This window comes from Oncorhynchus mykiss, chromosome 12 (assembly GCF_013265735.2).
Source record: "Oncorhynchus mykiss isolate Arlee chromosome 12, USDA_OmykA_1.1, whole genome shotgun sequence".
Taxonomy (NCBI): Eukaryota; Metazoa; Chordata; class Actinopteri; order Salmoniformes; family Salmonidae; genus Oncorhynchus; species Oncorhynchus mykiss.
In genome coordinates this window covers 28507585-28528393 of record NC_048576.1, presented here as the reverse complement: position 1 = coordinate 28528393, position 20809 = coordinate 28507585, and positions in this window count along the sequence as shown.

Below are 20809 nucleotides of genomic sequence, written 5' to 3'. Positions count from 1 at the left end.
GGTGAGCGACTTTTCCAGTTCCACCAAGGTGCCCAGACCGCTGCGGAGTACGCCCTCGCCATTCAGACTGTGGCAGCCTCCAGCGGATGGCATGAACCTGCACTCTATTCTGTAGTGGACTGCATGAAGAGGACCAGATGGAGTTGGCATGTCGGGATGACAACATATCCTTGGACGCTCTCATCGCGATGGCCATCTGTCTGGATAACCTTCTTCGGGCGCGTCGGTGTCCACCTCACCACTCACCTCCCTCCTTTGGCTGTCCTGAGGCAGAGCCTGAACCCAAGGAGGTAGGGGATACACACCTCCCATCCTACACAATTACTCACGTCACAGCACCACTTACCCTCACCATGGGACCCAAGCACCAGGAAAGCCTTCCCTTCTTCATCACCGCACCCGTACACAAAGTCATGTTCGGCCTACCGTGGCTCCAACTCCATAACCCCACCATCTCCTGATCAAAGATGAGAATCACCGCCTGGGGACCAGGATGCCGGAGGACCTGCTTTCCTACACCCTGTTTTTCTACCCCTATCAAGTGGTCCTCCCGTATGATTTGCCCCGTGTTTTGGGAGGTAGCTGTGGACATCTGCCAGGCTCTGGAGGGAACCCGCTTCTGTCCTCGAGTGCGTCTACATCCCCACTGGGTGAGAGATTGGCTGTTGACCTGGGCACACACATCCCTCGCCGCTGGACACCCAGGTATCACCAGCACCATCTAATCCCTCTCCGATAAATACTGGTGGCCCACCTTGGCGCAGGACTTTGCCCACTATGTCAACTCATGTTTGGCATGTATTCAATCCAAATATCCCCGGCACTCTCCAGCAGGTAAACTACTTCCCCTTCCCGTGCCTCAGAGGTCTTGGTCACATCTGTCCATAGACTTTGTAACGGATCTCCCCCTTTTTGATGGTTTTACCACTATTCTGATTGTTGTTGACATTCTCCAAATCTTGCCATTTTATCCCGCTCTCTGGTCTACCTACCGCTCTCCAGGTTGCTGAGGCACTATTCCAGCAGGTCCTCTGGCACTATGGCCTTCCGGAGAATATTGTTTCCGACCGTGGTCTCTAATTCACTTTGCAGGTCTGGAAAACTTTTATGGAGAAGCTGGGTGCCACGGTCAGCCTCACATCTGAGTCACTGCCAGGTCCGGCAGGTGGAGTGAGCCCAGTTCCTTCCCTGGGCGGTATGTGCCCAGAACTCCGTCACTCCTCCACTGGGCTGACTCCCTTCCAGTGCGTCCTGGGATATCAGCCAGCCCTGGCTCTGTGGACTCTGAGCCAGACCGAGGGCCCTAGCAGTTGACGAGTGTTTCCATTGTGCAGAGGTGTGGAACGCCGCCTACATGAGGCTCCATTTTGCCCTCTACTGTCAGAAGGATCAGGTTGACCGCCACTACTGTGAGGCTCCTGTGTTCCATCCTGGTGATCGCATCTGGCTCTCCACAAGGAACCTCCTGCTCCACCTGCCCTGCCGGAATCTGAGCCCCCGGTTTGTGGGGCCCTTCATGGTCCTCCGGAGGGTCAATGAGGTAACCCATCGTTTAGAACTCCCCACTAACTACTGGATCTCATCATCTTTTCCTTTTTCCCCTCAGTCCGGTGGTTCCTGGTTCCCTGGCTGATTCCGTCCCCCATGACACCCCTCCACCTCCCCTGGACATTGAGGGACACCCCGCCTATGCTATTAGGTCCCTCCTGAACTCCTGCCATTTTGGGGGTCGGATCCAGTAACTGGTGGACTGGGAGGGGTACGGCCCTGAGGAGCACTCTTGGGTCCCGTTGGTGGACATCCTGGAACCCAACATCATCCAGGATTTACATCCCCGCCGACCAACCCGCTCCTCGCGGCCGTCCTCCTTGCCGGCGTCTTTCTGCGGCTGTAACCGCATGTCAGGGTAGGGATTGTGCTCCCTCTCTCTGGTGCTTGACGTCACCAGTCTACTAACCACCAGTCCTGGCAACCCATATTGTGCACGCCTGGCAACCATCATTGAGTACACCTGCTCCCCATCATTAAGTGCACCTGGAGTTCATCACCACCATGATTAATCTCCCTTCATATAGCCCTCACCAACCTCAGGCAGTATTGGTTTTGTTTTCATGTCCAGACTATAGGGAATAGGATGTCATTTGGGACAGAGCCCTACTGCTTGGCTAGGCTTAATGAGCCCAGGCAGGCAGGAGTAACATTCGCCTTGTATTTTCTTGTTTTGTAACTCTGTTTGTTATTATTAAACTCACCATCTGCACCTGCTTACTAACTCCCTGCGCCCTTACACACATGAAAACAAAAAATTCCCCCGGGAGTCGACAGAACATGAGTTGCAAGATTATGATGTATCATTAACCCCTTTAACCTTGCCTGATCTTTTTTCCCTCTCAGATTTCTCTACATTGTTGCTGGCCGACAAAAGACAAAGACAAGATCTGCTGTGGTTGGAAAGTAGTACCCCAGAGTGGTCTAAAGTGTGCGTCTGTGTGTGAACAAGGGTCTTTAAGTTCACGATTAGTTGTTGCTGATCAATTGCTTGTTTTTTTTCTCTAAACAAAAGTGCTGTTATGTTACCGTATCTACCTTGGTTCTGTTTTCATGTCCAGAAGCTTCTCTTGTTTTGTAACTCTGTGTAATGAATACTCAGGGAGAAAAAGGTGTAGATTCGAGCGCGGCAGGTGTTTTATTTCGCCTTCGCAGAAGGCAGGAATCGTGGTCGCAGGCAAGGGTCATACACAGGTAGGCAAACAGGCAGGAATCAAAACTAGGACTGAAGGCTATAACTGGTTCTTACAAACGAGCTAGGAAAAGGATTAGAGTCAAAACAAACAATACCTCACAAAGGCACAAACAGAATGAACTGAACTAAATAAGGAGCTGATGAGACCAGGTGAGTAACTAACACGAGTGAAATCAATGAACAAAAATGAGAGACAGGTCTACGTTCAAGAACACAAAGAAACAGAACACAAGGCTGACTAAGAAAATAAATACAGAACCTTACAATCTGTTTGTTATTATTAAAGGCACCATCTGCACCTGCTTCCTGACTCACTGGGTCGTCGTTACAAAAGTGGTAAAATGGTGATATTACCTTGATAAATACCACATTTCACTGCTCCACAGCTCAGTTTACAGAGCATGTTGACTGGTCTATAATCAGTGATCTGACATTCATGGACATCCACATTCTTCAGGATTCAAATCTGGATACACTGTAATAGACACAATCCAAACACTGTCATAGTTGAGTTGTTCCACTAAATTAGTGCCTTTTCATATTTTAAGTAATTGTGCACCAATATTGAATTTTAAGTCAGTTTATATTAAATGAAGTGCCCTTTAATATAGACCACATGGAGAATTTTCTTTATACGGATAAAGACTTGCTAAAGTGCCAAAATTAATCATTTGTACATGTCCCTCGGACTCTTCAGGTTTTCACCATGATTGTAAAGTCTTATTTTGTTGCTTGGACAAGGTAATTTCTGAAGATTATTTATTCAATATGATTAGTGATTCATTTTTGATTATTTTTTGCCATGTTAGAGTTTTTTTTGTGGTGGAAAACTGAGTTGGTTGAGCGTAACACCCCAACCCGTTTACCCATAAACAGGCTAGAAATTATTTAACAATTGCATTTTTGGGGGTGACGCTTGCAAGCTTTCATTTCCCATGTCACAAGGGGACTTATGGCTGATTTAACATGCAATCTACAACCCTGTTACATCATTTGGCACTTAATAGGCAGTATTTCATTTATCTCACCTCTCTAGATGGGAAAACATGTTCAACTTCCTAAAAAAAATTTGCTTTTCATGACAACGTTAAAATTAGGTGCAATCTGTCACGTCCTGACCTTAGTTCCTTTTTTATGTCTCTATATTTGGTTTGGTCACAGCGTGAGTTGGGGTGGGCATTTTATGTTTTTGTTCTATGTTTTGTATTTCTGTGTTTGGCCTGGTATGGTTCCCAATCAGAGGCAGCTGTCAATCGTTGTCTCTGATTGAGAACCATACTTTGGTAGCCTGTTCTCACCTGTGTTTGTGGGTAGTTGTTTTCTGTTTTGTGTGTCTTCACCTTACAGAACTGTTTCGTTCACTCTCTCTCTCTTTGTTGTTTTTTGGTTACTGCAGTGTTCAGTTTATTTATTCAAATTAACATGGACACTTACCACGCTGCATTTTGGTCTGATCCTTACTATTCCTCATCCGAGGAGGACAACGATCGTTACACAATCAAACGTTTTCTTTCACCAAGTTACACATCAAAAGGCACCAAATTGGCGGACTGGGCAAGTCCAAAATAAAATAATAATTACTAACTGGGCCAGTCCGCCAATTTGGTTAGTAATTACACCTTTATTAAACCAGGTATTCAAGTTGAGAACACATTCTCATTTACAACTGCGACCTGGGCAAGATAAAAAGCAGTTTGACACATACAACAACACAGAGTTACACATGGAATAAACAAACATACAGTCAATAATACAGTAGAAAAAAAGTATATATACAGTGTGTGCAAATGAGGTAAGATAAGGGAGGTAAGGCAATAAAATAGGCCATAGTGGCGAGGTAATTACAATATAGCAATTAAACACTGGAGTGATAGATGTGCAGAAGATGAATGTGCAAGTAGAGATACTGGAGTGCAAAGGAGAAAAATAAATAGATAAATACAGTATGGGGCTGAGGCAGTTGGATGGGCTATTTACAGATGGGCTATGTACAGGTTCAATGATCTGTGAGCTGCTCTGACAGCTGGTGCTTGAAGTTAGCGATGGAGATAAGAGTCTTCAGCTTCAGCAATTATTGCAGTTGGTTCCAGTCATTGGCAGCAGAGAACTGAAAGGAAAGGCGGCCAAAGGAGGAATTGGCTTTGTGGGTGACCTGTGAGATATACCTGCTGGAGCGCGAGCTGCGGGTGAGTGCTGCTATGGTTACCAGTGAACTGAGATAAGGCGGGGTTTTACCTAGCAAAGACTTGTAGATGACCTGGAGCCAGTGGGTTTGGCGACGAGTATGAAGCGAGGGCCAGCCAACAAGAGGGTACAGGTCGCAGTGGTGGGTAGTATATGGGGCTTTGGTGACAAAATGGATGGCATTGTGATAGACTGCATCCAATTTGTTGAGTAGAGTGTTAGAGGCTATTTTGTAAATGACATCGCCAAAGTTTTACGAGGATACGTTTGGCAGCATGAGTGAAGGATGCTTTGTTGCAAAATAGGAAGCCGATTCTAGATTTCATTTGGGATTGGAGATGCTTAATGTGGGTAATATATGTACATACATAATATATGTACATACACATGTCCATCGAGAATCTGTGGAAAGAACTGAAAACTGCTGTTCACAAATGCTCTCCATCCAACCTCACTGAGCTCGAGCTGTTTTGCAAGGAGGAATGGGAAAAAATGTCAGTCTCTCGATGTGAAAAACTGATAGAGACATACCCCAAGCGACTTACAGCTGTAATCGCAGCAAAAGGTGGCGCTACAAAGTATTAACTTAAGGGGGCTGAATAATTTTGCACGCCCAATTTTTCAGTTTTTGATTTGTTAAAAAAGTTTGAAATATCCAATAAATGTCGTTCCACTTCATGATTGTGTCCCACTTGTTGTTGATTCTTCACAAAAAAATACAGTTTTATATCTTTATGTTTGAAGCCTGAAATGTGGCAAAAGGTCGCAAAGTTCAAGGGGGCCGAATACTTTCGCAAGGCACTGTACATTTGTGAAATACTAATGCAATATCTGAACAATACATTCTTAAACAGTTCTCAATTACTTGGTTGAAGCAGAATTTTCAGATCCCAGCACAAATCCAGGGGATATTTTGCCCAGAAGAGGGAACTTGTGTCCTAATAACTAACCCAGGTAATGTTGTTTTTCTTTCCTTTTATCTAGGACTTATTAAAGTGTTTGTTTGTTTTTACAATTTGTTACCTCCTGAAATACCTCAACTCACAGGTCAAGCTTTTGAGGTTCCCTTTGCTGTCGAACAGGATATCTCCGCTCCTCCTGAAATTCTGGTGGTGGGCCATGTTTGGGTGGAAGGTCAGGTTCAGGTGGATGGCCAGGCTCTCTCTCCCATACATCCACCGTCAGGAGAATAGTCCTGGGGGTCATTATTGTTCTTGTTCTTTCGGCACGTCTCTGCTGGGGCGTTGGACCGTAGCAGATGATCCCCATGGACATTGACATGGCGATGACCAACTTGGACTTTGTAAGTCAAAGGTCCTCTGCGTTGCAAGATCACACCTGAGTTCCACAGGTGCTTGGGGTATCTGAAATCCCGTATCACCTTCTCTCCCTCTATGAATTATCTGGCAGTCTTTGAGTGTCTGTCATGAGCTTTCTTCTACTGTAGCTGGTGCTTTGCCATAGTGTTTGACAATTCTGCTTTCAACAATGTCAGGAGGGCACGTGGTTGGAGTTTCAGAAACAGTTCAGCTGGTGTACGTTCCGTTACTGTGCGTGGTGTTTTATGGCAAGTAAACAGGAAAAGGGGAAGCCTTTGGTGGGTTGGCACAGACTGAACCTCGAGTCTAGTCCAGGCCTTCTTAAAGGTTAGCACGGCTCTCTCTGCTGCTCTGTTTGATGCTGGATGGTGAGGTGGTGACAGGATGTGCCTTACTCCATTGTTATTGAGAAACATTTCTAAATTGTTCAATGTGAAAGGAGGGCCATTGTCCGAGACGAGCTCTTTGACTAGTCCAAAGGATGCGAACAGGTGTCTGAGAAGATTGATGGTCTTCTCAGCTGTGGTCAGTTGAGTAGGGAACACTTCAATCCACTTGGAATGGACATCGACATCAACAAGAAAATGTTGCTTGTCAATCTTGGCGCAATCCACATGGATGCATCCCCATGGTGTTGCAGCCCAGGACCATGGATGAATAGGTGTAGTAGCAGGCTTATTGCGAACAGCTTCACAGGGCAAAAAGTGATCTACATGCTGCTGAATGTCCTGATCCAGTCCAGGCCACCACAGATAAGTCTCAGCTTCACCTCTGTGTCGTAGTGGTAAAGCCACTTGCTATTTGGCAGATGCTGTTTCTGAGTCTTGAACGCTTCTTGGCATTGTGGAGACCAATTCCACTTTGCAAGTCTGTGAATGCCATTACATAAATGCAAACAAGTTTGCCACTAACTTTCTGTAATAGTTCAGGAGCAAGGTGCTCTTCAATGGTTGGTGCCGACAAGGATGTTGTCCATTGTGACGTAGAAGTCCGTCACTGGCCGCGGGCAGCATTTGGTTCTTTAACGCACGCATACATTCATCACTCCTCCCTGCTCCATTATCAGATAAGTTAACAATGTGGGTCGACACACAAGTTAACTTTTCTGTCTTAGTACATACATTTCACACTTATGTCAATGTTCATATTTAATACAAGCGATATGTATTTTACTTATCGATGTTATGGATGAGCGCGTTGTTTGTTTGTTCTGTTCCTCTCTCTCTCCATCTCTGTAGCTTCCGGGTATGCTGGATAAGGACCCGAGCAAAGGGAATTGGGCTGACTTTGTATTGCCTGTCCCAAATGGCTCATTATTGTAAATGGGCATATTAAAAGACACTGCCAGTAGTGATGTACTTTTGTAAATGTTATGTGGTGATATTGTTTAAAAAACATGTTGCAATGTATATACTTTAGTATGTTTAGTTAATGGAAAATGTAGGTTTGAGGTAATTGCTTAAATAATTGGTGTTAATTGTTCTGAGGGGAAGGGATAGCCCTTACAAAGGAGCCTCTCTTTCAGTTCACGGGGAGGCCATTTTGAATTGAGCTGTGAATGGGGCAGCATTGTTTATTTTTTATTTATTTATTTTTTTTAAATGTTTTTATTTATTTTTTTGCTGTCCCATAAGGTATATGTTTGATGGCAGTACTGTTGTGTTTGTTCCGGAATCACCATGTAAATAAACACCCTTGCACAGAAGAACTTTTGTGGCTCTGCCATCTTTTTATTTTGATAGAGGTTATGTTTTCCAGTATAGCCTTCTGGCCTACTCTACGTGACATATGGTGGCAGTGGTGGGATGGCGCATCGCAAATCAGTGAATTTCAACAGAGGTAAAGGAATGCATACAGGATTGCATTCTCAGCAGCAGCATCAACTGTCAGAAAAGGTACCTGAAGTTGAACCGGGGTGGAATACCATGGAATCGTCTGGCACTGTGAAGAGACATGAGAGGTGTAGAATAAGTGGGAGGCCCCGGCCGCCGGTGAAACACCACTACTCTTATCGTTTTTGAAGCACACAACACGTTTTTGAAGCACACAACATTGTCTATCCATCCAAGATCTGATCCATTGCATGTTGGAACATCGCTGGAGCTGTCGAGATCCCATACGCCAAGCGATTGAATCTGAATAGCACCTTGTGTTTATTGATGGTCAGATACTGTTCTGACTCCGGATCCAGCTTCAGTTGTTGGTAAGTGAAAGACAGGTCCAGATTACTGAAAACCTTCCCGCAAGCTAGAGTGGCAAACAGATCTTCAGCGTTTGGTAGTGGATTTTCCTCTGATAGTATGCTGATTTACTGCAACCTTGAAGATTCCTCACATTCTGACGGTCTTGTCTTTCTTTGGGACTACAGCGATCGGAGCGGCCCAGTCGATACTCTCCAGTTTCATGATGCTGTTATTCTTCTGTAAGCACTCCAGTTCTTTCTCTACTGCTTCCTTAAGAGCATAGGAAACTGGACGTGTTTTGTGAAAGATAGGCTTGGTTCCTTCTTGCTCTCTGACTTTTGCTATGAAGTCTTGTATCTCGCCATATCCATCTTTGAAAAGTTATTTGTGCTTCTCCAGCATGTTAGTGAGTGTAGCCTGACTCACTGGTTTGTAATTTCTCAGACTGAAGATTTCTCCCCAGTTCAGCTTGATCTTCTGTAGCCTGTTTTTGCCTAGCAACGCTGGTTTCTCTCCTTTAACAATGAGACGCAGGTAGCATCCACTCCTTCCCTCATAGCGGACTGTGTCATGACTGTCCAGTAAGAATTCAAATAGGTCAGATCAGCTTTGAAATAAATATCTTCAGCCAGACCCCCTCTCACCCGCAGATGGGAGAGAAGGGAGCTGGTGAGGGGTTGACAGCCCACACCCTGTTGTAAATCAAGGACAATAACTTTCAGCTATCTCCCTCTCGAAATTTACACAGGAATGTGCCTTTGTTTCACATACATTTTCCAGACAAAGCTCTAACACGTTAGCGAACACTGGAACAATATTTCCAACAGAACTAACCCAAAGACCACTAATTATGTTTTGGGTGTTATTTTGTGATGTCATTAACATCCTGCATCTGCAAAAACCCTAGCCTTACTTATGATTCAGTACTACACAAATTGGTTTAATTATTTATTTACTAGCTAAGTAAATGGTAACACAGGATAAACATACACACTTAAAACAGGTCCCTAGCGGACTGACACAATATGGCAGCTTGTTACAAAAGAGATGGGGGGGGGGGCAGATAAGGACAGAGATATAATACTTTGGTACATTTAGAAACTACTCTCACAGTAATCGTATACTTTGCATATATACCGCCGCCCGATTGGAGTAAGAAATCATGAGTGTATTTACATGGAAATGCCTTGTTTTTTTGTGTATTTATCCTAATGGAGCATTATTGGAAAGGGATTGGTTGGGGCTTTCCACGGCACGATTGTAAGGCTCTGATTGACCAAAAGGGGTCCCCACCCATCTTCTACTGTTGCTCTCCTCTGCCTTTGCCCGGCATCCGGCGACCCTTTGTGCAGTCCTGAACAGAACTACAAAGCTCGCTCTACTTCCACTCGCTCTGGAAGAGGATTATTTGAAGATAGGCTAGCCAGCCGTGTTGATGGTTCTCAGTGGGGTGATGAGAGTAGTGTACTACGGTGATTTGAGAAGAGTAGGAGAATGGTCCTACTTAACTTTTCTAGATACTTTACTTAGGACAGCTAATCAGCTGTACCAGTGATTGTCTAGGGGGTGACTTCATCGTCTCTACCTCGTGTTGAGATTTCGGAGTTCGAACAACTTTGGACGTGAGCTGCAGCTACATGCCTCTCTGGTCTGATATGTTCATTCTTAACCCATCGTTTTATACAGTTTGTTCAGAAAGGCCTGTTCGTGAGGCTGACACGCTCTCTGACCTCATTCAAGGGGGCGGTGACTACTTACTTGTACAAAGTTAAAGAAACAATTTCCTCTTATAGTTTGTAAAATCACATCCTTCTCTTAACAAAAACACTTCAATAAATGTTCATATTTAATGCACAATGCATCGGATGGACACTTCACACACATAGTGTGTATACTTTTCAAGTTATAGTATTTTCTTTATAACATCATTAAGACTGTTCAGAATGATGATATGATACGAGGTTAGGATTAATAAGTTGACTGTTTATGGATGTGATAGGTAAAGACCCTTTAGAGTTTATTTCGGGAGATGGTAACTCTTTAGAGACGCTCTCGTGGTGCCCCAAATCCTAATGAGTTAATTGTTACATGATGAATTTAATCGGGTGACAATTGAACATAGTTAGTTGATTAGATGAATAACAGTTATCAGAGGAAATAAAGTATTAAAGTCACGACAACTGGTACCTGGATCTGCCCTAACACGGGAATAGTGTCACCAGTGTATGATGAAAGGCGGATGGATGCTGGCTGAAGAGGGCACTCTATCAGTTTTTCTTTGTAGATTCTCTCTGGAACAAAAGATACAGATGCTCCGGTGTTCAGCTGCATTTTTCTGGCTTTCCAGCTAACCCCATGCTGAGATAGATTACATATTTTTGTTCTTGAGCTGTGTACACTGTGAACAGTTACAATACTGTTTCAGATGTACCTTCCTCTTCTTGTGCTGTGTCTGACACTGTGCACTCTTGCTGTGAGTTTTGGAGCTTTACATACTCTCTGTAAATGCCCAAAATGTCCAAAATTGTATCACTTTTTATTTTGGAATCGATATGCACTGTGCTGATGTTAATCTCCCCCACATCTGTACCAACTTGGCTTAAACTTTTGTGATATGGGCTGCTGTGTTCTTGTGTTGCCTTGAGGATGGGACTGAGAAAAGTGTGACTTATGTGAGCATTTTGCTTCACGTCTGTCACTGTCACCTTGTGAACTCCTTTCTGATGATCTGTATGTCCTGATAGGTCAATACTATCCCTGTGGGCAAGCTCAAGTCCAAGTGCGATATCACAGGCTTTCTTGAAAGTTAAGTCCTTCACCGACAGAAGCCATCTGTGATATGCTTCACCTGTGAGACTACAGACAAACTTGTCTTGGAGAGCGTCATCAAGAAATTGTACAAACTCACATATACTTGCCAGCTGACTCTGGAAAAGTTGGTAGAATCTGAAGGTCAACTCCACTGCTTTTATTGGTTCAATGAGACCTTCCAGCAATCCATACTCAGTTGGACCCAAACACTGAGAAATACATCTGCTTTCTTTTCATCTTTAATTTCATTTGCAGCCAGCCAACGCTCAAAACACTCTAAATAGGAATCAAAATCCTCTTTTGTAGCCTCAAACTCTGGTACTCGACCAATGGTTGCCATTTTCACAGTTAATTGTTCAGTTTCCACATTCCTTGTATTCCTTCATTTTCAGAAATGTCATCTAATTCTTCACTTTCTCCATTTCAGAAGTTTCTGAAATGTTTTCATTATCTGCGCTCATTTGTAATAATGTGCACACTGTGTTACGTTTCATCTTTATTTTTTTTACACTATTTCTCCACTGAGAGTCTATTTTCAATGGGTTCAATGACAGTTCCTATGATCACCAGCAGAGGGTAGTGTCGCTATTCTGGACTCCCACAGGCTTGCTATTTGGCAGCTCTTGAACACTGTTCCTGCTAGCAGTGCTTAGCATAAGTAGTCATCTACTTTAGGAAACAATGGACGATTTACATCATTATATTGAGTTTAATTACTCACGCAACATTCTTCCCATCAAGCAATGTCCGTTTAAGAAGCTTAATCAGCTGATCGCCACTAATATTTGTGTTGTGGAGAAAATTACCAGGCAGGAGACGGGAGTACAGTTTAGTGCTGTTTAGTAAAAACATCTTATGCCCTACATTAGTAGCATGTGCACTTCCTATTAGGTGTCATAACATAACAGTGCCGTAATACATTACAGCTTAGTAACAGCATAGTAACTAATATAGGCAGACACAGTACCAGTTAAAAGTTTGGACACACTGACTCATTCAAGGTCTTTACTTTTAAAATATTTTCTACATTGTAGAATAATAGTGAAGACATCAAAACTCTGAAATAACTCATGGAATTATGTAGTAACCAAAAAAGTGTTAAACAAATCAAAATATATATTTTATTTGAGATTCTTCAAAGTAGCCACCCTTTTCCTTGATGACAACTTTGCACACTCTTGGCATTCTCACAACCAGCATCACGAGGTAGACACCTGGAATGCATTCCAATTAGCAGGTGTTCCTTAAAAGTTCATGTGTGGAATTTAAGTTTGTTTGGGCCTCCTGAGTGGCGTAGTGGTCTAAGGCACTGCATCACAGTGATAGCGGTGCCACTAGAGATTCTGGGTTCGAGTCCAGGTTCTGTCGCAGCCGGCCGCAACCGGGAGACCCATGCGGCGACGCACAATTGGCCATTGTCGTCCGGGTTAGGGGAGAGGTTTGGCCGGAAGGGGTATCCTTCTCCCATCGCGCACTAGCGACTCCTGTGGCGGGCTGGGCGCAGTGATACGTTGATGTATGGTGTTTCCTCCAACACATTGGAGAGGCTGGCTTCTGGTTTAAATGGGCAATGTGTCAAGAAGCAGTGCGGCTTGGTTGGGTTGTGTTTCAGAGGACGCACGGCTCTCGACCCTCGCCTCTCCCAAGTCCATACTGGAGTTGCAATGATGAGACAAGACTGTAACTACCAATTGGATACCATGAAAAAGGAAGAAAATAAAAATCAGCTGTCTTGTTCAACTAACAGACAGATCTCAACAGGAGACTGGACCATGAAGACTCAGGCCTTCATGGTCCAATTGCTGCAAAGAAACCACTACTAAAGGACACCAATAAGAAGTAGAGACTTGCTTGGGCCAAGAAACACGAGCAATGGACATTAGACCAGTGGAAATCTGTCCTTTGGTCTGACGAGTCCAAATTTGAGATTTTTGGTTCCAACAGCCGTATCTTTGTGAGACGCAGAGTATGTATGCAGATGACCTCTGCATGTGTGGTTCCCACCGTGAAGCAAGGTGGAGGAAGTGTGATGATGTGGGGGTGCTTTGCTGGTGACACTGTCTGTGATTTATTTAGAATTCAAGGCACACTTAACCAGCATGGCTACCACAGCCTTCTGCAGTGATACGCCATCGCATCTGGTTTGGGCTTAGTGGGACGATCATTGTCTTTTCAACAGGACAATGAACCAAAACACACCTCCAGGCTGTGTAAGGGCAATTTGACCAAGGAGAGTGACCCCTCCTGTCTCAGCCTCCAGTATTTATGCTGCAGTAGTTTGTCGGGGGGCTAGGGTCAGTTTGTTATATCTGGAATACTTCTCCTGTCCTATTCGGTGTCCTGTGTGAATTTAAGTGTGCTTTCTCTAATTCTCTCTTTCTCTCTTTCTTTCTCTCTCTCGGAGGACCTGAGCCCTAGGACCATGCCCCAGGACTACCTGACATGATGACTCCTTGCTGTCCCCAGTCCACCTGGCCGTGCTGCTGCTCCAGTTTCAACTGTTCTGCCTTATTATTATTCGACCATGCTGGTCATTTATGAACATTTGAACATCTTGGCCATGTTCTGTTATAATCTCCACCCGGCACAGCCAGAAGAGGACTGGCCACCCCACATAGCCTGGTTCCTCTCTAGGTTTCTTCCTAGGTTTTGGCCTTTCTAGGGAGTTTTTCCTAGCCACCGTGCTGCTACACCTGCATTGCTTGCTGTTTGGGGTTTTAGGCTGGGTTTCTGTACAGCACTTTGAGATATCAGCTGATGTACGAAGGGCTATATAAATACATTTGATTTGATTTGATGGAGTGCTGTATCAAATGACCTGGCCTCCACAATCACCCGTCCTCAACCCTATTGAGATGGTTAATTGAAATGCATTCCAGGTGACTACCTCATGAAGCTGGTTGAGAGTGTGCAAAGCTGTCATCAAGGCAAAAGGTGTCTCAAATATAAAATATTTTGATTTGTTAAACATATGTGTTATTTCAGAGTTTTGATGTCATCACTATTATTCTACAATGTAGAAAATTGTACAAATAAAGAAAATCCTTGAATGAGTAGGTGTGTCCAAACTTTTGACTGGTACTATAGATCACTGATACTACAGGTTTGAGTACGCAATCACACTGAATATTGACAGTATAATTTTTTATTGTCTTTAGGGCTTCTCTAATGCAAATAATATGGCAGGGTACAGATGTACAGTGGGAGATAGAGATATAAAGAAAGGGGTTGTTGGGGTCAGGTACTGTCCGTACATTGCAAAAGAGCAGAGCAAGCGTTTTGGTGTTCCATGGTATTGTCAGTGCTCTCTTGCTTACCAAAAATGGGAAGGAAAGCTAATGAAACTAAAACATATGTATTGAAACTAAAACATATGTATTGAAACTAAAAGTGACCGAGACAGGGGAATCTCTCTCAGTGTTCCTTCAAACAGAGAGCACAGGCGGAAGTCATGAGAATGAGGGTAGCCCTACTGGTGAGGCATGTGTGTGATTTGACACTGTCGTGCTTGTGCATGAAAAGCCTAGGATGCAGGCCGTTTCTGAGATACTGGAACCGGCGCTCCTACAAGATACAAATCCAGACAGTACTGTCCATGATTATACCATGCTGAGATATTACCTTGATATATTTCACTGCTCCACAGCTCAGGTAACACAGCATGTTGACTGGTCTATAATCAGTGATCTGACATGCATGGACATCCACATGCTTCAGGATTCAAATCTGGATACACTGTAATAGACACAATCCAAACACTGTAATAGTTGAGTTGTTCCACGAAATGAGTGCCTTTGGCATCCTTTTGATATTTTAAGTACAAATTGTGCACCACTATTGAATGTTAAAAGCCTGTTATATTCCGTGGAGTGGAGAATTTAATAAAAAAAACATTTATATGAATAATGACTTGCTAAATTGCCAAAATTCAACATGTTGACAAGTCTCTCCGTGCACCCTCTGTGACTTCAAGGGAGATTTTAACCCACTTAACCCCAACATTTCTCCAAGTTTACACCATGATTGTAAAGTCCTAGTTATTTTGTTGATTTGACAGTCATTTCTGAAGATTATAATTTATTTAATGTTTTTATTGATTCATTTGAAGGTAAAAAAACAACAACCTGTCCCTCATTTTAAGGTCAACCTGTAACGTGAACTGAACATACATTTTAATAAGATAAAACTATTATAAAAAATGAAAAATTAAAATTCTGAAGAAACATTCAACATCTAATAGTCAATTCATTCAGCAGGTCAGCTTACTCTTTTTGGCCATTTTAAGGTATTTGTTGTGGTAAACTGACTGGGTCGAGTGTGACACTCCAACCCTCTTACCCATTGTTGGGTTCTAATTCTCAGAGTAAAAAACTCACCGGACACTATGAGAGCTTAATTAACCAAGTTTATCCTTCCCAGAGGACCAATACAGCTGCATTAGAATAAACATGTTTCCACCAACACAAGTATATATACTCCAATTTAGAGGCACTCCTCCTTCTCTCCAACCCTGACATCTGTTATGGTTCGACAGGAAGACCAAGTGATGGGGTAATAAACCGCTCCTCCTCCCTTAAGGTGACCTGACCTCACCCCCTTGATGCCTAATCCAAAACTCTCATGTCTCTAGTATAACAATATTCCAAGTTTAACCCAGAATCTAACACCATAGACAGGATAGAAATGTTTTATGTGAAGCTTGCCAACTTCCATTTCCCCTGTCACGAGGGGATTTATGGCTGATTTAAGATGAAATCTTCAGCCCTACACTTGATAGGCACTTACTATAGTATTTTTTTTAAATTTAACCTCAATTTAACCTTTAGATGGGAAAACATGCTTTGTATGAAGTTGAACATGTGCTCTTTGTGACAGAATGTTAAAATTAGGTGCAAATCAAAGGTTTTCTTTCACCAAGTTACACATCTCAAAAGACACCGAATTGGTGGACGGGCCCTGTTAGTAGTATATGTACATGTTCGAAGTTTATACAAGATACAAATCCAGACAGTACTGTCCATGAAAAATTCTGACCCTGGCATACAGAGAGAGACAGGATCACATCCCAAAAATAAGTTATCTCGGACAAGGAGAGCTCATCTTAGTGCACATAGGCTTGAGTATGTAATCACACTGAAATGGTTTTAGGCTAGCACTCCCCCATGAGGATGTAGACTAAAACTGAACTCTTCTTCAGCATTTGGTCCCCGAACTGACAGAAACTGATGCAATCAATCCAATTTGATTTGTTAGCACTTTCCCCAATACATTTCTAATAGTGACAAAGACCCCAGGAGAAGGAACAGAATTACTATCTGGTTTAATATTGACAGTTTATGCTTTTAACTGTCTTTAGGGATTCTCTAGTGCAAATAATATGGTACAGATATAAAGAAATGGATTGCTGGGGTCAGGTGCAAAAGAGCAAAGAAGAGCAAGCGTTTGTGTTCCATGGTATCGTGACTGCTCACTTGGTCACTAAAACCTACCCTAACCAGAAACCATGGATAGATGGCGGCAGTCACGCAAAACTGAAAGCGCGAACCACCGCATTTAACCATGGAAAGGTGATTGAGAATATGGCAGAATACAAACAGTGTAGTTATTCCCTCCACAAGGCAATCAAACAGGCAAAATGTCAGTATAGAGACAAAGTGGAGTCGCAATTCAACGACTCAGACACGAGACGTATGTGGCAGGGTCTACAGACAATCACGGACTACAAAGGGAAAACCAGCCACATCACAGACACCGACTTCTTGCTACCAGACAAACTAAACACCTTCTTTGCCGCCTTTGAGGATATACAGTGCCACCGACGCAGCCCGCTACCAAGGACTGTGGGCTCTCCTTCTCCGTGGCCGACGTGAGTAAGGTATTTAAACGTGTTAACCCTCGCAAGGTTGCCAGTCCAGATGCTGCAGAGAATAAGTTCATTCGAGTTACCAGGCTCAGAAATTGCAGCCGAAATAAATGCTTCACAGAGTTCAAGTAACAAACACATCTCAACATCAACTGTTCAGTGGAGACTCTGTGAATCAGGCCTTCATGGTCAAATTTCTGCAAAGAAACCACTACTAAAAGACAGCCATAAGAAGAGACTTGCTTGGGCCAAGAAACATGAGTAATGGACATTAGACCGGTGGAAATTGATCCTTTGGTCTGGTGTCCAAATTTGAGATTTTTGGTTCCAACCACAGTGTCTTTGTGAGATGTGTGTGGGTGAATGGATGATAGCCACATGTGTATTTCCCACCGTAAAGCATGGAGGAGGAGGTGTGATGGTGTGGGGGTGCTATGCTGGTGACACTGTGTGTGATTTATTTAGAATTCAAGGCACACTTAACCAGCATGGCTACCACAGCATTCTGCAGTGATACACCATCCCATCTGGTTTGTGCTTAGTGGGACTATCATTTGTTTTTCAAGAGGACCATGTCCCAACATACCTCCAGGATGTGTACAGTATGGGCTATTTTACCAAGAAGGACAGTGATGGAGTGCTGCATCAAATGACCTGGCTTCCACAATCCCCCGACCTCAACCAAATTGAGATGGTTTGGAATGTATCAGACCGCAAGGTGAAGAAAAAACTGCCAACAAGTGCTCAGAATATGTGGGAACTCCTTCAAGACTGTTGGAAAAGCATTCCAGGCGAAGCTGGTTGAGAGAATGCCAAGAGTGTGCAAAGCTGTCATCAAGGCAATTGGTGGCTATTTGAAGAATCTCAAATATAAAATGTATTTTGATTTGTTTAACAGTTTTCTGGTTACTATATGATTCCCTATGTGTTATTTCATTGTTTTGATGTCTTCACTATTATTGAACAATGTAGTAAACAGTAAAAATAAAGAAAAACCCTTGACTGAGTAGGTGTTCTAAAACATTTGACCGGTAGTGTATACATTCTTATTCCATATCTTTACTTAGATTTGTGTGCATTAGGTAGTTGTTGTAGAATTGTTAGATTACATGTTAGATATTGCTGCACTGTCGGAACTAGGAGCAGAAGCATTTCGCTACACTCGCAATAACATCTGCTAACCATGTATATGTAAACAATAAAATTTGATTTGATTTTTGATTTGATTTGAAAAAATGGTAAGGAATGGTATTGAAATTAAAATAGATGTATTGAAACTGAAAGTGACCGAGACAGGGGGAATCTCTGTCAGTGTACCTTCAAACTGAGAGAGCACAGGCGGAAGTCATAAGAATGAGGGAAGCCCATCTGGTGAGTCATGTGTGTGATTTGAAAGGGGTAGTTTGTATGTATGTGACTCATAAAGATCTTCTTCCACACAACACACACATCCACACACTCCCACTCAGCCCCTCCCGATAACACATCACTGTGAGTGTGTTCTGCTCCCCAAGGAGAGGAAGTAGATACTATATCTGTCCATCAGCACTGTTGTCCTGACTGTCCACTCTCGCTCTCCAGGTCTGAACCTGACCTGTTCGCACGGGCCAGATAGTACCAAGTACCAAAGCTGTGCCCATACTTGGCTGGTTTTGACTGATCATTAAATCGATTAAGCAGCTGCTTAATATATCTTTTAACTCTCATTTGAATCTTGATTCTGACTATGACCGTTGGCTTTAGGGTAATGCCAGAGTGCCATATCATATCTCTACTATGGCTCTTGATAACAGAAAGTGGGATGGATAGTCATGATGGTCATGACGGTGGTGGTAAAGGTGGTAAAAATGGTACTGATGATGTACTCTGAGACATTCCCATGGCAGTCCCCTGCAGGCTGCTGTTTCCGGGGGATCACCAGGAGATTGGCAGGATAGAAACTCCTCTCTGCTTTTTCTATCACCTGCCACTCTCTGCATAAGACTGTGATGAAACGGCCTGCTTCCGCAATCCAGAAAATGACTCAGCCCTATCCTTCTCTCTCTCTCTATCACTCGCTGGTAATTGAGAAAGCAGATGGAGAGAGAAAGCGAAAAGAGAGAGACCACTATTACTCAGACTGTCTATGACACACAAATGTGACGCAATGCACTCTCAAGACGGCACTATGATACAACAACCTACAGATATATTTTTTACCATCAAAGGCATATTTAAAAACTGCCTGAAATGTCTATTTTCCAAAAGTCTCAACTGTCAAATTGTATAAATAAATGTCAAGACAGAAAGCCAAAAACAGTAAACTGCGGCATTTGCAGCGATGATTGTGGTGGGTCATTCTTGTCTATGCACAAAGGTTATTGAGTGACCTTTGATCCCTTCACTGTATGATTACCACATACCTGCACACCTTGGCCCTTTAGTGTACATAATTTATATGGTGCAACGACCAGAATGGGTACGCATCATGATGACTGACAGTGTTTGTGTGTGAATGCAAGAACGCTGGCTGAAAAATGGTTGATAACATCTATAGGTGCTTTCTACACGTTGTTTTGTTAATTATACAAAAACATACACTACCGTTCAAAAGGCCAGCATCCCGGAGTCGCCTCTTCACTGTTGACGTTGAGACGGGTGTTTTGCAGGTACTATTTAATGAAGCTGCCAGTTGAGGATTTGTGAGGCATCTGTTTCTCAAACTAGACACTAATGTAGTTGTCCTCTTTCTCAGTTGTGCACTGGGGCCTCCTACTCCTCTTTCTATTCTGGTTAGAGACAGTTTGAGCTGTTCTGTGAAGGGAGTAGTACACAGCATTGTACGAGATCTTCAGTTTCTTGGCAATTTCTCGCATGGAATAGCCTTCATTTCTCAGAACAAGAATAGACGGATGAGTTTCAGAAGAAAGTACTTTGTTTCTGGCCATTTTGAGCCTGTAATCGAACCCACAAATGCTGATGCTCCAGATACTCAAGTAGTCTAAAGGCCAGTTGTCAGTTTTCAGCTGTGCTAACATAATTGCAGAAGGGTTTTCTAATGATCAATTAGCCTTTTAAAATTATAAACTTGGATTAGCTAACGGGCCTCTGTACGCCTATATAAAATAATCTGCCGTTTCCAGCTACAATAGTCATTTACAACATTAACAATGTCTACACTGTATTTCTGATCAATGTTATGTTATTTTAATGGACAAAAAAATAGTGTTTTTCTTTAGAAAACAAAGACATTTCTAAGTGACCCCAAACTTTTGAATGGTAGTGTATATTCCAAGCAGACTCCTAATATGACTTGTGGATTAGTGCAGGCTGCTGTTCCATACAAAGTTGACCATTTTATTAACTGTGCTGCCAGACTTAAAGTAGTGACTTACTGCATCCTGAATGAGAACAGTGCTTTCACAATTATTCACTTTCAAAATTACTATCAATTGCATTTTGAGATATTATTTCAGGTGGGCATTAATGGGATATGTTTTTCAAACTCTACAACTACCTTGGTGGGCTGTGCAGTAACATCAAAGTGAATAAAACATGTAATTGCCCAATGGAGCTTTAGTTTCCACGATTATTTTAGGCAGTGATTAGTTCTCTATTTCTGGAACAAAATACTGTAATTTAGATAAAAATGCTGTTTCATCCTCTTCTTCTATAGCCACCCCCCCTACGTCTTGGTCATCCATCCATCCAAGTTACGTATAGTTTT